At 42.7% G+C, this 16,211-nt stretch overlaps 1 long non-coding RNA gene across 1 annotated transcript; it reads left to right on the forward strand.

Annotated features, from left to right (window-relative positions):
• The first annotated feature begins 3,526 nt into the window (after window positions 1–3,526).
• LOC122462324 lies at window positions 3,527–11,921 on the forward strand. Its single transcript, XR_006284807.1, has 3 exons — window positions 3,527–3,717; window positions 4,225–4,372; window positions 11,278–11,921. It is a non-coding gene; the product is annotated as an uncharacterized LOC122462324 (long non-coding RNA).
• The last annotated feature ends 4,290 nt before the right edge of the window (window positions 11,922–16,211 follow it).

Consider the following 16,211-nt stretch of genomic DNA (forward strand, 5'->3'; position numbering starts at 1 on the left):
CCTATGCACTTTCATTACAGTGTTATATCATTCTTCACTTCCTACTGTTGTGTGGGATTGCTGTGTGCTGTTACGCAGCTGCTACCTTCCACCCTGAATATTATGAAAATGATGAATTTTTAATTTCACATAATGAAATTGATCATGAAAACATTATCTTTGGTCCTTTTTCTGAGTGCTAATAAATAACTGTCCTGCAACTTTCCTTGGAAGACCTATTAGCCCCATCAGCAGCCAAATAATGGGTGGCCTGGCCTAGTGGTTGGAGCAAGAGGCCAGTCTACCAGTGAGAGCTGAATCCAGATGGGGCAGGTCCAGGAGCGAAGCCAAGGGTCATAGTTGGGAGATAAAGACTGAAGTCTGAGACTCCAGATAACCCTTTAGCTCAGTCAGAAGGCACAGCTGAGGGTCTGGGCCATGAGTCAGAAACCAAAACCTACGCCGAAGGCTTGGCCGGAGTTGCAGTCAGAAGGTGGGTCTGAACTGGGAGTCAGAAGTCAGGAAGGAGCTGAGGCGAGTCTAGAGACAGTGGAGGTAGAGACAGGACCAAGTGCAGCTGCAGACAGAGAATTGCACGGGACTCTTATTTACTCCTAACTCCTGTCCCGCCCCACAATACCCACTCTCACCTGCTCCCACATCATTCCTGGAATTTTTATCCTGCTCCCCCTATTATGGCAGCAAGTCCTGCTGAAGCCGCAGCATCCCAGTCCTGCTGCAAGGCTCTTAAATAATCCCAGCAATGGCTGGACATGCTGCTCTCAGCAGCACTCACCCACTCCTTGCTCCCACCCTCCCAACTCACCTATGCAAAGGGATTGGAGTCCTTGTGCTCTCCTAGAAGGAGATGAGCAGCGCTTGCATCTCCCCTTCCCCACATAAAGGAAACCTCTAACCCTCCAGCAAATGGCTGGAGAGCCCCTGCATCTTCATGTAAAGGGGACAGAAAGCCCCCCTACACCACCATCCCCAGGTACAGGCAGGCAGGCAGCCCCCATTGCCACCCTTTCTTCTGCACTGCTGCTGGCAGTGGTGCTGCCTTCAGAGCTGGGTGGTCAGAGAGCGGTGGCTGCTGGTTGGGGCATTCATGTTGTTTGTGGTGCAGGAGGACTATATTTTTAATCTTGCTCCCATCCTGCCAGGCTTACCCAGTCCCATGCGCTCCTGCGGCAGGGGGTTCAGTGGGACCCCCCCTCCCCCCCAAATCCCAGGCCTGGTGCAGGGCTCTAGCTGTAAGCTAGGAACACACTGAGTTGCTGTTGGACCACTGCTGCCTCTGACCTTAAGTCTGAGCCTGCAAACTCCGGCAGCCAATCAGATGGTGCAGTCAATCAGACAGCTTTTGTCAGGGCCAGCTGAGCTCAGTGGACTGCCAGGGGACTGGCTCTGCTGCAGGCTGGCTCCTGACAGCCCCTCACATCACAGCAGCAAATTGTTCATAATAATAAAAAAAAAATTGTTGGCTGTGCACAGAGACTCGACAAGCGAACGGTTTGTAATCAATTTCTATGTTACAAAACATCAGGTTAGTTGTAAATTTACATTACTCCATAGACTAGAATGAGGCTAAGCTGGTCAAGGCTGAATTAAAACACAGGAACTACAGGCTTGTGCCTAGGGACCCAACTCTTAGAGTATTGTCATTACATCATAATCTTTGCTTTCATTCAAATAAAAGTTGGTTACAAAGAAAAGTCTGAAAACACAAACAGTGTAACTAAAGCAGCAAGATCCTTCTGAGTTTGCAGACAGCCTGAAACAATAGATCTAGGAGGTATGAACTGCCCCAGGCAACTCATTGAGGCATTAACTCCAAGACCCACTTTACAAGAGGTTCCCATCAATATCACACTAGTAGAGGACTGTATATGTTGTAGAAGAAGAGTGCAGTAGGCCCAGCTCAACCGCATAAGTAGACTTATCCCAGGGGTAAGTGGTAAGAGGCCCTCTTGCTACTACCCCTGCCTTCATGAAGGGGGCCTCCAAGTGGGTGGGAAAGGTTGTCATGCTACATGGGGGAAAGGGGAGCCCCAGGCAGCTGCCAGTACCTCTCAGGGATACAGGTGGTGGAGGGAAGGCTGAAGGGGTGACATTGCTTTAGTGTGGCCCTGATGCAGAGTCACAATTTTCAGAATATTTTCAAGAGTTGTTAGAAGCCCTCCCCAAAATAAAATTTTTAAAAGCTTGCATATGCAGTGAAACATTGGTGACTAAAGGGCTTCAAACTTTGATTATTTTGCATTCAGTTCCCATTCTTGTCTCCATAATAATTATAAATTATTTGTATTACAGCAGCACCTTGAGGCCACTAAGAATGGGGCCCCATTGTGCGAGGCACTGTACAAACATCATATAACAGTCCTGGCCTTATAGGTTTAAATTCAAAATAAAGAAAGGGCGAGAGGGGAAACAGAAGCATCCAGATAAGAAATATTTTGCCTGAGATCATGGTGCAGTTCAGTTGTTGAGCTACAAAGAGAACAGAGGTCTCCTGACACCCAGTTGTATACCCTAGCCCCCAGACCACACTGTATCCACAAGTAGAGGGAGAGCGAAGCAGTTAAAAATAAAGGGACATTAATTTATTTTTATAGCTGAACTAGAAATGGGCTGAAGAGTTAGCCATCTATAATGGAGTCCTAATGAGACCGATTTTTCTGTGCCATGAATAATGTGGACTTTTGCTGGTTGACACTGTCATTTCAGATTATTTTTTTATTTAATCCAAAAAGACAGTATGAACTCATCTTGCTATTATTCATTTATATGGATTCACACTTTAAATGGAATCATTGCTACTATTCCCTACTGTTTCCAGGCTTCATGAGAACGCAAGTGGCAAGAAGGTAGCCCAATTAACTAGAACTTGTTTTTATTTTTGCCTACTCTTCGCTTTCATTTTCAAATTTGGCCATTAAGGTATAATGGTGTCTGAGACAGATTTAGATTCAACAATTAGGCCAGTTTCTTCACTAAGTCTCTGATCCAAAGCCCACTGAAGTCAAGTAAAGATTCCAATTTACTTCTGAGGCAATTGAATCAGGTCCAATTACCTGTCTTAATTATTTACCCATCCTGGAGGAGTTTGAGAATTTTTGAGGCAAAGTAATTTGATTTTAAAGTTTGGGATTCAAAGCTAAAGTGTCAGCAGTTCAAATGAGTGAGGGTTGAAGAATCTGATTGTGATGTGAGTCCCTTGCAGTATTTCTCTCCCTTCAACCCACTACAATTGCCTTCTATTTTAACTGGGTTTAGCTTGAGCCAAACCAAAATATCTGCCAGATAGTTAAATCAAGAGACAATCCACAAGGAGTCAACAATAATGGAAGCCCATGGGTTGGTATAATCAGCAAATTGATGCCATAATCTAGAAGCACTGTATACTGCTGTGATGGGGTGTACTTGCCCCATGTGGGAGACAAAGGGGTTACACCAGTACTCTTGGCAGGAGAAGCCACACCCCCTTGCCCTGCAGGGCATGCTCCAACTGTTGCAGTGTAAAAGGGAGCAACTCAGCTCAGTCTGGACAGAGGATGCACTTCTCTGTCTCCAGCTGAGGAGCAGCAGCTGGAAGCCCAGGGACGGACGGACGGACAGACATATGCATGCTGCTGAGACCTGGACAGGCACCCAGGGAGATTGCAGCCTCCAAGGGCTGCACTGCCTGAGGGGCCTGGAGATACTGAGGACACCCCAACTTCAACTGCTGGAGTCAAGGTAGGAAGTAGCCCAGGGAGGGACTAGCCAGCGTCCCTGCAGCAGTTAGTGTGTTGTGGGCAGATTCCCTGCTGACTTTGTGGTGAACCCTTTTGCCACTATCTGGGCTGGGACCTGGTGGAGCAGGGAGGGCCTAGGTCCCCCTTCCTGGCCACCCCTCCTTTGGGGGGTGGCCCACCAAACTCCCTCTTATTGACTGTGGCCAGTAGGCTGTGCTTCCCTGCTGCCATGGGAAGCCCTATTGGTGCTGGCCATTCAGCCATACAGCCCTGAGGCTGAGTGCAGCCATATTGACTTAATTGTGGGTCTACCACACCCTTACCCCAGCACCAGGGTGATGGGGTATACTTGCCCCATGACAACTGCACATGATGAATGGGGAGGAGTATGTATCAGCTTGACCTGTGTCAACTTGTAATCTTGGCAAACTCATATCTGGATTTTCTGAGCCTTCTCTTCAAGCAAGGAGTTCAAAGATTCATGATGGCTTCTATCAATCTCAACCAGGGAGTACAGCATAGCCAACTGATAACACGTGATCAGTCGTCAGTCAAGGACAGATCCCTTAGTCTATTGCCAGGACAACATTTTCTACCACATTGCTCAGAGCTGTTTCCGTACCATGAGGCTGCCTCTTTCCAGACTGAAAGACAAGGTGGGTGAGGCAATATCTTCTATTCGATAAACTTCTATTGGTCAGACACAAGCTTTCAAGCTATAAAGTGCTCTTCAGGTCTGGGAAAGGTACTAAGAGCAAAATACAAGATCGAACAGGTGGTTTACCATAAGTAATGAGCATACATTCTAAGGACCCACCTTGTGTCTCTAATATCCTGGAGCTGACACACAAACCAAACCACACTATAGCCAGACTGAAAGGCAGCTGTTTTTTTCTTCTCCTGCATTTGAGATGAGGGTGAAACTAATAAATCTTAAGACACAAGAAATGTTTTTTTTTATAATCCAGAAATCCTGGTTTCTCAGTGATTTAGCCAGGGCTTGTAATGAGAGGCCTAATGGTTTGCCTTCACCCACATGCCTTCCCATTTCAAATTAATAATGGACTGTTTACAAACCTGATATAGCAGGTAAGCTGATCTCCAGTCCTGTGTGTTTAATAGGAAAAAATCACTGAAAAGTGATGCCTGGATTCAGATAAAATATTAAGCTTTGATCAGTACCTCTGGTCTCCCCAAGACACACCTCCCTCTAATGTCTCCCAAACAAGATGACAAGAAGATGGAGGATTTGACTGTAACAGGGCATTTTACTACTTTTCTGAATCCTCTCCCACCATGTTCATTGACTCATTCTGTACTCTGCAGCTATGAAAAGTAGAATCATATCCTTATCCAGCCTCTCCTCCCTCTCTCATGAAACAATATAATGAAAATGTTGTTTATAAATCTTACCCCCATTCTGCCCCAAAGAGTTCTGGGTAAAAACAGTATGTATCTTTTGTTGACTTGAGACACAGAGCTGTAAACCTTAAAAGCAGCCATTTATTGCCACAGGCTGGACTGACCAAACCAGTCAAAACTGGCTGGGCTATCCCCTAATCTAACTCAGTTGCCATAGCAACAACAAGGTTCTATTACCACAACCAAATACACAACACCTTTCTTCTCAATTGGTCCACATTAGGCAACATTTCCCAAAGTTTTATTTAAAGCCTTGGGATCCCATGAACTGCCTCATCTCTCAGCTGAGAGCTTGCTGATAAGGTTAGAGTCATTGGCGCAAAAGTACCTCAACCAACCTCATTTACAAATGTGCACTTTGAACTTTTACTCCTCCCAGACCCCAAAGATTGACCTTACAGCGATTTTGCTTAGTACTAACCAGTCCCAATGTCTTTTTATTTTTAAAGAAATAAGTTTCACTTCTGTTGTAAAGAAGCTGGATTACACTCAAACAAAATTTTGTTTTGGTATTATTGCTCAAGTTTCATGCTAGGTGTAAAATAGTTTTCTACATGACCGGGTATGGAATTTGCATAAACTAAATTATATCCTGCAAAGAAATATATAGTAAAGTTTCTATTTGCATTGTTCTTAAAAAGTTAGTTTAATCTAGCATGAGAAATCAAGAGTGAAGCCCCTCCCTTCAGCTCCCTCTGTAGCAAGTCTGTACCCAAAGTATGTACAACCTTCCATGTGTCAGGAGGTTAGCACCCTCCAAATATGGGTGGCATTGGCCAGGGTACTGAGAGCAATGATGCCATGCTTTCCAGCAGGTGCTTTGGTCTGCAGACATCCTATGGAGCCTCATGAAAATCTAAAGCTGCCCTTCTCCAGGGAAGGACAGCTGTGGAGATGCAGTTTGCCCTCCCCTAGTGATGAATACTCCCTGGAGCACAAGATGCCACACTAGTCACCTTTCCCCTATTAAAATAGTATTTGAGCACCATGACACAGTGGGATGCAATTTATGGCCAAGACTTTTAAAACTGACTAGTGATTTTTGGTGGCTTCAATTTTCATGCACCCAGCTTGAGATACTGTGAAAGGGCCCTATTTTTTTTTAAAGTGCTGAGCATCCATCCTTGGAAAAACAAGACCCTTTAAGATGTAAACAGAGGTACTCAGAATTACTAGTCCCCTTGAAAGCTTTGACCTATGCCCACATGTACCAGCAGAGTTTATATATCCATTTGCACCTGAATTTAACATTAAATTAAAAAAAAGTATTGAGTGTATTCAGTTATATAGATATATTTTAATAAAGCACCATACTCAAAAAAATTGAGTGGCTTTCTCCAAGGAGACTTGTGTGAGACTTACACTGATTTTTCAATCTTTTCATCATGTTCTATTAGATGGGCAGTCTTCTAGAGATTTGAAATTCATGGTAACTTTTACAATTATGTAAATTTTCCATAGTTTGTACAGACTGATGTATACACTCCAATTTGCCCTAAAACGCAGCATTCTCTAGATTTTGTTCATGAGATTCTTGTTTCAGAAATCCATCTCTCTCCATCTGCTTGCTTGTTTTAGAGAATACTGATTAATTTGGGCTGGCGTGTTGCCATTGTGATTTATGCAGAATTAATATAATTCTTACACCATCATGTACAAATTGCATAGACTGTTTGTACACCCTAGTGGGAAAAACTGGTCAATGCATGTCTTATTAAAAAAACCCAATACAATATACAGTTCATTAATAAGCAGACTCATGGAAACATGATACAGAACTATTAATTAAAATAAAATACTAATACCAAATCGTAGTGAATCCATGCCTTGCACTCCTTTATGAAGCGCAAATTCTATTGAAGGCAGGACCTTTGTCACATTGAAATGTAGTGGTTTATGTGAAATGGAGCTGAAAGGCACTATATAGATCTAAATACCTGGCCTAGGTAACTGCTTTAAGTTTGAAAATGCACTGAATCTTCCTTTGTCCTACTTCAAATCCCTCCTTTAAACTCACCTCTTCTATAAGGCCCTTAAGCATGTCTAGGCAGCAAGCATGCTGTGATTGTTGCTCACTTTACCAGATATAATTAATTCTCTGATACTTTGCCCTCTCCCAGTTTGATCATCTTCACCTGTTGTCCCATTTCCTTAAAATCTGCTGAACATGAAAAGGATGAACATTGCTGCAAGTAAACTTGTTTGCTAGTATATTCATTAAAAACAAACAAGTCACAACCACTGCTTAACTCAATTGGTGTAAAATGTAAATTAATATTAATGGAAAATAATTTCACAGCAGACGCCTAGGATTTCCATTCAAATTAAGTCCCAGAATCATTAATGTTAATTATACAAGATACTAGAAAGTTTCTTCCAGGTTAGGAAAATGTTCCTTTTTACCAAGCTTTTCTACAAATTATGTTGGGTTGAGGTTAAGTCTTAATAAAAGTCATCTTGTGGTAATAACAAGAACTAGCTCCTATATAACAATTTTCATTAGGAGGTAAATACAGTAATGTTTCTCATTTTCATACATTTTGAAAACTGAAGTGATTATGTGAAGTCCTTTGTTTCATAATATCTTTACATTTCTTCATAACAATACAACCTTCTTTCTTGTATTAATTTCATATGAGTGTTCTTAGTTTACATCAGTGGCACATTGTAGAAGTGAAACCAAATATTTTTATGCACCGATATTGGTTGTTTATGTGCAACTGAGTTATCCCTGTTACTGACTTTCTAATCGTCTAGCTTTAAAAACACAGTTTTAAACACTATCTAACATGCTGAATCTGTGCGTAAGCCTTGCAAGCTGATTGCTTTAATTTTTCTCCTTTAACAAGATAACCCTCTTTGTTAGGTTTCAGTTTACTGGAACTTCAAACTATGAAATAATGGTGCCATTTGTTTCCATTAGAATCAACATTCCAGTTCAGAACTTAATGCTTTCATCAATTTTCAAAATGAAAGTACACCAGTATCTTGAAACAACTGAAATTAGACCGATATTTTGCAGCTGTAATATACCCCCTAAGCTTTGACAAGGCTTCACAATATTTACGAAGCAATAAATATGGAGCTGTTAAAAAGCTGATCATTATTCAGCTATCAGTGATATGTATATTTATCTTGAAATCATGCATTCCACTGTATTACACAGTGTGTAAGGAAACTATGGTTCCTTTACAAGGCCTGATACAGCTTCCCATTAAAATCAATGAGATACAGGCCCTGATCATGCAAACATGTAGGAAAGTAGTTAACAATTAACCTGTATTAACCCGTTGGTGTCAAAGACTACTTAAACTCATAAGTTGTAGAACCATAGTTTTTTAATGTGCTGAATCCTGTTACTACTTAGATATAAGAACTTTTCTCTCTCCAGATCCATCTTTCTTTACCATCTGGATTCCTATACGTCAAGTTCCTCATTTTGGAATATCACAAATAGTCCTTGGACAACTCAGTGTATCAATTCTCATACTGCAGTACAAAGGATTTGGACAACTTCCCTCCTTGTAAAACTTTTTTCAAATCTCAGGACGGGAAAAAAGATTCAAGCAGGCTTTTGCTCAGTCCAAACAATTGAAAAATGTGGTATGCTATTTTGGAGTATAGCTGAGCCTCTGGAATCTGGCTGCATATTACAGTGACCAGGTGTCCAGTTTTCAACCAGAACACCTGGTCAAAAAGGGATCCTGGTGGTTCCAGTCAGCAACGCTGACCAGGCCACTGACTGTCTGGTTGGCGGTGCCATGCAGCAGAGCTAGCATGCTCCCTACTAGCCTCCATGCCACACAGCTCCTGGGAAGCAGCCAGCATGCCCCTCCTGGCTCCTAGGCATAGGGGAAGCTGGGGGCTCCACATGCTTCCCTCACCCCTAACACCGCCCCCCACAGCTCCCATTGGCCAGGAACCATGGCCAATAGGAGCTCCAGGGGTGGGGGGACATGCCACTGCTTCCAGGACCTGCTTGAGGTAATCATCACCCAGAGCCTGATCCCCCTCCTGCCCACTGAACCCCTTGATCCCAGCCCAGAGCACCCTCCTATACTCCAAACTCCTTATCCCAGAACCCACACTCCCAGCCCACCGCCTGTACCTCCTCCCACACCCCACTCCCTGCCTCAGCCTGAAGCCCCCTCCCATACTCCAAACCCCTCATCCCTGGCCCCACCCCAGAGCCCACGCTCCTAGGTGGAGCCCTGAGCCAGCCTGGTGAAAATGAAGGGGGTGGGGGAGAGCAAGCAACAGAGGAAGGGGGGGATGGCCTTTGAGGAGGGGCAGGGCATGGATGGGGCCTTTGAGGAGGGGCAGGGCCAGGGTGGGGTAAGGGTGTTTGCTTTTGTGCAAGTAGAAAGTGTTCAACCCTAATGCAAATATGTCAGAATCATTGTATCTCATGAAATTTCTATCTCTATTCACTGCCTAGTTGCAGCTGAATTAGTAGTATTCCCACAGTAGTACAGTTCAGGTTCTTCCAGTCTGGATCACACCAAAAGCAGTTTTGTCAAACATTTTTAAATCTCTCAAAAGGTTATTTGCATGTCCTGAGTAACTGACCAGTATGTCAGTTCTTAAAACAGTTCTCTCATCTCTAATCATATAAAACATTGGTTTCACTAGAGTGTGGAGTTTTAAGACATTACTTGCCCACTCAACACTCACACTAGATCATACATCCTTTGTATACCCAAAGCTCTGATTTAAATCAGTGGAACTTCTGAGTGCATTAATAATGCAGAATTGGGCCCATATTCCTAGGTATAAACTGTGAGGTATGGTTTTTAAAGTCACCTATTCCACTGAGATCGAAAATAAACATTTGTCACCCACTGACTTCTATCTTTCTCCACTTACCTGTACACATTCTCTAAACACTCTTTGTTACTTTAAAAGATAGTATAACATCATGGATAGCTAACGTTTTTTTCCTTCTAGATTTTGCTATATCCAGGCCTTAAAAGAACAAGATGACAAATGATTTTTTTTTCATGTGACTGTTCCTACAACTAACTCAAAAAGAAATTGAAAAGAAAAATGATTTTTATTCTACTGGATTTTACTCTAAGCTTTAAAAGAACAAGAAGATAAATTGAAAAGACAAAAATGATGATTTTTTTAAACTGAAATAATACCCAGAGGAAGCTGAAAATGAAGACCTATGGAGTAATGATAAGATAATATTATAGAAGATACTCTTGAAATAGATATCCATTCCCCATAATTCAAGTGATGGGACTGAGTGCAAAACTTTTTTTCAGTCAATACAAATTGATACATGGATACTCTTTGCCAAAATGATTTTTATTCTACTGCAAGTTGCCATATCTTAAGTCATGTAAGATAGCATTTGAAAAGAATCATTTTTGTACAAATGGAGTAGTTTAGCTAACCTAAGCTGGTAAAAAATAAGCTTAGGAGGTTTTTCATGCAGGTCCCCACATCTGTACCCTAGAGTTCAGAGTAGGGAAGGAACCTTGATACACCTTGTCTCTCTCTTTTCTGGTTTGACGTTAGTTGCAGCCAACGTATCTGCTTCTTTGTGAGCTGATATTGGAAGATGGTGAAAATTTCAGGGAACATTTTGAATGTCTTCTATTCAAGATGGCAGAAATCTGTCTTTCGGGTCAAAAACTAGAGAAAACAAGTCTTAAGATTCGGAGTTGTTGAATATCAAACATATCTAGCCTTGATTTGTTCTTAAACCTAAACTGAATCTAAACACCACTACTTTTCCCCATTTCTGGCTCACCCAGTGCCAGTAGCATCTGGGTTCTCTGCCTTTGTCACCCTCAGGAGTGAGAACATCTAAAATAACCACTGCCTAGTTCTTGAAAAGAACTGTCTGTGAACACTGCCTACACTTTCCCTATACCCATTCCAAGGAGACTACAGCATTTAAACCCTCCATGCCACAAAACACGCCTCTTCATCGCTTCTAGGCCATGCAGCACTCACCATGGTTTGAGCTACAGACCAGGGCTGTATCAAGGCAATCCAAAATTCAAGTGGAAAATTATCATTCCTTATTAAAGGTACGTAAGGGAATAATGTTGGAAGTTTTCAGACATATCTTTCCCTTCCCACTGTGACTGTAAATCTAATGGTGTAATCTGTCTGTTTTAATCAGCAGCCTCTGGCAATGCGGCCTAAATGGTCGCCCCTCCATATCTGCTGAATGTCTGACCTTGATCAGGAGGAGAAAGAAGCATACTAGGAAGGATATGTTCTCAGAGATTCTCTGATCCTTTATGGTCTTGAACCGTGAACAGAGGGTGACCCTGACCCTATGTGACCCTGACCATAGAGAAGGTCCAAAAATGAAGAGTGGTTGCCAAAGGAAAGATGCACCAGAACATCATGGGTTTGCTCAGATGTTGCAGAGCATTATTGACCCACGTGCTCAAATAGCCCAGACTCAGCAGCCTATCCAATCCTTGGAAAACTCCATGATTGGTGCTTCCTGTACTCCTCTCCACGCACATATCAGATGGCAGTACTTACTACAGTTTAGTAAGCTGTGGCTGATTCTGTGATTTTTCCATAGACCGATATATTGGTAGCTATGTTTCTCCTTGTTTTCTCCAGGCATGGAGTGGAGAAGTAAGTGTTACATACATGGACGCAAACAGTGAATGTTTATGTCCATTTTTACATGGGGTTTTAAAGTACGGCTCATCCTGTTAGAGTTGCTAGAAGGTTTTTAACTTGTGTGTTTGCATGTTAATGTTGTTGCCTGTTTTGCACACAATAAAGTTTATTTTTGGAAACTCAGGCTCTGTCAGGAATGAGAGTTTATAGCTACATCCACCTAGTCATCACCCAGCCAATAAGCACAGCTGGGACACAGCAGAACTCCCTGATTGGTTAAGTCAGTCAGGTGGCTTGCTCTTAAGCCCAGCAGTTGTGAATGAAAAGTGGCTGCTCAATGCACATGTCTCTGGATTCTCAACCTCCTTGTGCTCACCACACTCCAGGCCCAGTTCCTGTATTGCTCCAGGCTAGACCCGGCCCTGCACCCCACCTTCTCCCATTCTGCAGCAGTCTTGTTCCTGTCTTGGAACCAGCCCTGCTCCAGCTTTTCCTGATTCCAGGTAACTTGATTCTGATCCTCAACTCTGATTTCTGGCTCCCACTCTGACTCGACCCTTAGGTCTGGCATTCAGACTCCGATTACAGTTCTGACCCTCGGCTCTGACACTATCTTGACACTTGGCTCTGGCATTTTGACTCTCTGCCTTCAGTTCTGACCTGTGGCTCTGACTCTGCTTTGACCTTGGGCTCTGGCACTCTGACTCTGACCACTAGATGTGACTCCTGTTCCAACCACTAGGCCTGACCACCTACAACCCAGACTCCTGAGACTTTTACAGACCAATCAGCTTAACTTCAGTACCCAGAAAGATAACAGAGCAAATAATTAAGCAATCAGTTTCCAGACACCTAGAATAACATAAGTAACAGTCAGCATGGATTTATCAAGAACAAATTGTGTCAAAGCAACCTCATAGCTTTCTTTGACAGGGTAACAAGCCTTGTGGATGGGGGGAAAGCAGTAGGTTTAGTATATTTTGACTTTAGTAAGGCTTTTGATACTGTTTTGCATGACCATCTCATAAATAAACTAGGGAACTACAACCTAGAGGAGCTACTATAAGGTGGGTGCATAACTGATTGAAAAACCATTCCCAGAGAGCAGTTACCAGCGGTTCACACTCACGCCGGAAGGGTATATCATGTGTGGTTCCGCAGTTCTGGGTCCATTTCTGTTCAATATCTTCATCAATGACTTAGATAATGGCATAGAGTACATTTACAAAGTTTGTGGATGATACCAGGTTGGGAGAGGTTGCAAGTGCTTTGGAGGATAGGATTAAAATTCTAAATGATCTGGATTAACCGGAGAAATGGTCTGACGAAACTAGGATGAAATTCAATAAGGATAAATGCGAAGTAGTCCACTTAGGAAGGAACAATCCATTGCACACATACAGGAAAAGACTGCCTAGGAAGGACAACTGCAAAAAAGGATCTGGGGGTCATAATGGATTATAAGCTAAATATGAGTGAACCATGTAACACTGTTGCATAAAAAACAAACATCATTCTGGGCTGCATTAGCAGGAGTGTTGTAAGCAAGATGATTAGGCCTCAACTGGAGTATGTCCAGTTCTAGGGGCCACATTTTAGGAAAGATGTGGACAAATTGGGGAAAGTCCAGAGAAGAGAAACAAAAATGATTAAAGGTCTGTGAAGGAAGATTGAAAAAACTGGATTTGTTTAGTCTGGAGAAGAGAGAGAGGACTGGAAGGGGACATGATAACAAGTACTTAAAGGGGGGAGAAAAATTGTTCTCTTTAACCTCTGAGACTAGCACAAGAAGCAATGGGCTTAAATTGCAGAAGTGAGGTTTAGGTTGGACATTAGAAAAACTTGCTGTCAGGGTGGTTAAGCTCAGGAATAAATTGCCTAAGGAGGTTGTGGAATCTCCATTGTTGGAGATTTCTAAGAGCAGGCTAGACAAACACCTGTCAGGGATGGTCTAGATAATACTTAGTCCTGCCTGAGGTGCAGGGGACTGGACTAGAAGACCTAGTCCAGTCTCCCTGAACCTCAGGCAGGACTAAGATCTTGAGATCCATTGCAGTCCTGTTATCTTGTTATTGTACTTCAACATGTCTGTATTTTCCTCATTCCACACCCGATTTTAGTAGCAGTCATTCAAGTTCTGCAAATACAGGAAAATGGTGCAATCTATATTAGTAACATGCATGAGAATTGCTCTGAACTGTTCAGGGTCCATGCTTCTGCCAGAGAGATGGTGGAAACAGAAAAGTGGTACACATAATTGTGGGAGTTTTTAATGTTGTGAAAATTATGGGATGGGGCAAGCATTATGGGATGAAGAAAGTGGAATGGTGGGACCTTGACTGCTACCTCCCAAAAATCCCTAGGAAAATCAGTGGTATCCCACAAAGCACTGCAAAATGTCACAAATAGCACTGTGCCTTACAGCAGCGTGGGCAGACGAGATAATTACCTGTGGTGCACTACATTCTACATCAGTGCAACCATGCAGTGCTGAGGCAAGCACAGGCGCCAGCTTCCAATTTTCCCTGGGGGTGCTGAACCCCTGCTCAGCCCCAGGCCCCACCCCACCCCTTTGCCCAAGGCCCACCCCCACCCCACCATCACCCTGCCTCTTCCCTGTCTCTTTCCACCCCCTTCCCCAAGCGTGCCCTGTCCCTGCTTCTCCCACTCCCTCCCAGCACCTCCTGCACATCGTGGAACAGCTGATCTATGGCGGACGGGAGTCGCTGGGTGGGAGGGGAAGAGCTTGGCTGCAGGTAGGTGCTAAGCGTCCGCTAATTATTTTCTATCAGCGCCTATGGATGAAAGGACCCAACTCTACAGTCCCCAAGCAATATACGAAAGTTGGAGACTGTATGCTGATGTAACTTGCATCAGCTGAACTTTGTAGTGTGGACATGGCATTAGTATCGAGGTTCATACACACAGATTAACACGTTCAAGTCTGTTTACTGGGCCATAGCTCTCTATCACTCCATCTTTTAAGTTGTTTTCTGCAGTGCAATGTCCTTTGTGTCGAAAGCCACTATTCTGTTTTCATTACTGGTTCTTTGCCTCAGTTTTTAATAAGGGTAATGAAGAGCAGGGTAGCAAATGGAAATGAGAATGTGGAAGTAAAAATGACCACATCCGAGGTGCAAGTCAAACTCAAACAGCTTAATAGGACTAAATTGGGGGTCCAGATAATCTCCATCCAAAAATATTAAAAGAACTGGCACATGAAATTTCAAGCCCAATAGCAAGGATTTCTAATGAATCTGTAAAACCTATGACTGAAGAATTGCTACTACAATGCCTATTTTTAAGGAAGGAGGAGAAAAGTGATCCAGGAAACTACAGGCCTGTTAGTTTGGTCTCAGTTGTATGCAAAGTCTTGGGATAAATTTTGTAAGAGAAAATATTTAAGGACATAGAGGTTAATGGTAATTGGGATAAAATACAACATGATTTAACAAAAGGTAGATCATGCCAGACCAACCTGATCTCTTTCTTTGAGAAGATAACTGATTTTTAGACACAGGAAATGCAATAGATCTAATCTACTGGGATTTCAGAAAAGCATTTGATACAGTTCCACATGGGAAATTATTAATTAACCTGGAGAAGAAGGGGGTGAATATCAGAATTGAAAGGTGAATAAGGAACTGGTTAAAGGGAGACCACAACAGGTCATACAGAAAGGTGAACTGTCAGGCTGGAGGGAGGTTACTAGTTTAGTTCCTCAGGGATCGGTATTGGGACCAATCTTATTTAAGATTTTTATTATTAACCTTGGCACAAAAAGTGCAAATGTGCTAATAAAATTTGTGGATGACATAAAGATGGGAGGTACTGCCAATATGGTGGAGGACCGGAATATCATACAAGAAGACCTGGATGACCATGTAAACTGGAGTAATAGAAATGGGATGAAATTTAATAGTGCAGAGAGCAAGGTCATGCATTCAGGAGCTAACAACACGAAGTTTTGCTGTAAGATAGGGACATATCAGATGGAAGTGACAGAGGAGGAGAAAGACCTATGTGTATTGGTGGATCACAAGATTACTATATGTCGCCAATGTGATGCACCTGTGAAAAATGCTAATGCAGTCATAGGATGCATCAGATGAGATATTTCCAATAGAGACAGAAGTGTTCGTACCGTTATACAATGCACCAGTAAGACCTCATCTGGAATAGTGTTTGCAATTCTGGTGACCAATGTTTAAGAAAGATCAATTCAAACTGGAACAGATGCAAATAAGGGCTACTAGAATGATCCGAGGAACGGAAAACCTATCTTATGTTTTCATTCAAACATTCAAAGAGCTTGGTTTGTTAAGCCTAACCAAAAGAAGGCTGGGGGGAGATATGATTGCTCTCTATAGATATATCACAGGGATAAATGGAGAGGAGTTATTTAAGCACCAAAGTCAACACAAGAACAAATGGGTATAAACTGTCCATCAACAAGTTTAGGCTTGAAATAAG

This window comes from Chelonia mydas, chromosome 11 (assembly GCF_015237465.2).
Source record: "Chelonia mydas isolate rCheMyd1 chromosome 11, rCheMyd1.pri.v2, whole genome shotgun sequence".
Classification (NCBI taxonomy): domain Eukaryota; kingdom Metazoa; phylum Chordata; order Testudines; family Cheloniidae; genus Chelonia; species Chelonia mydas.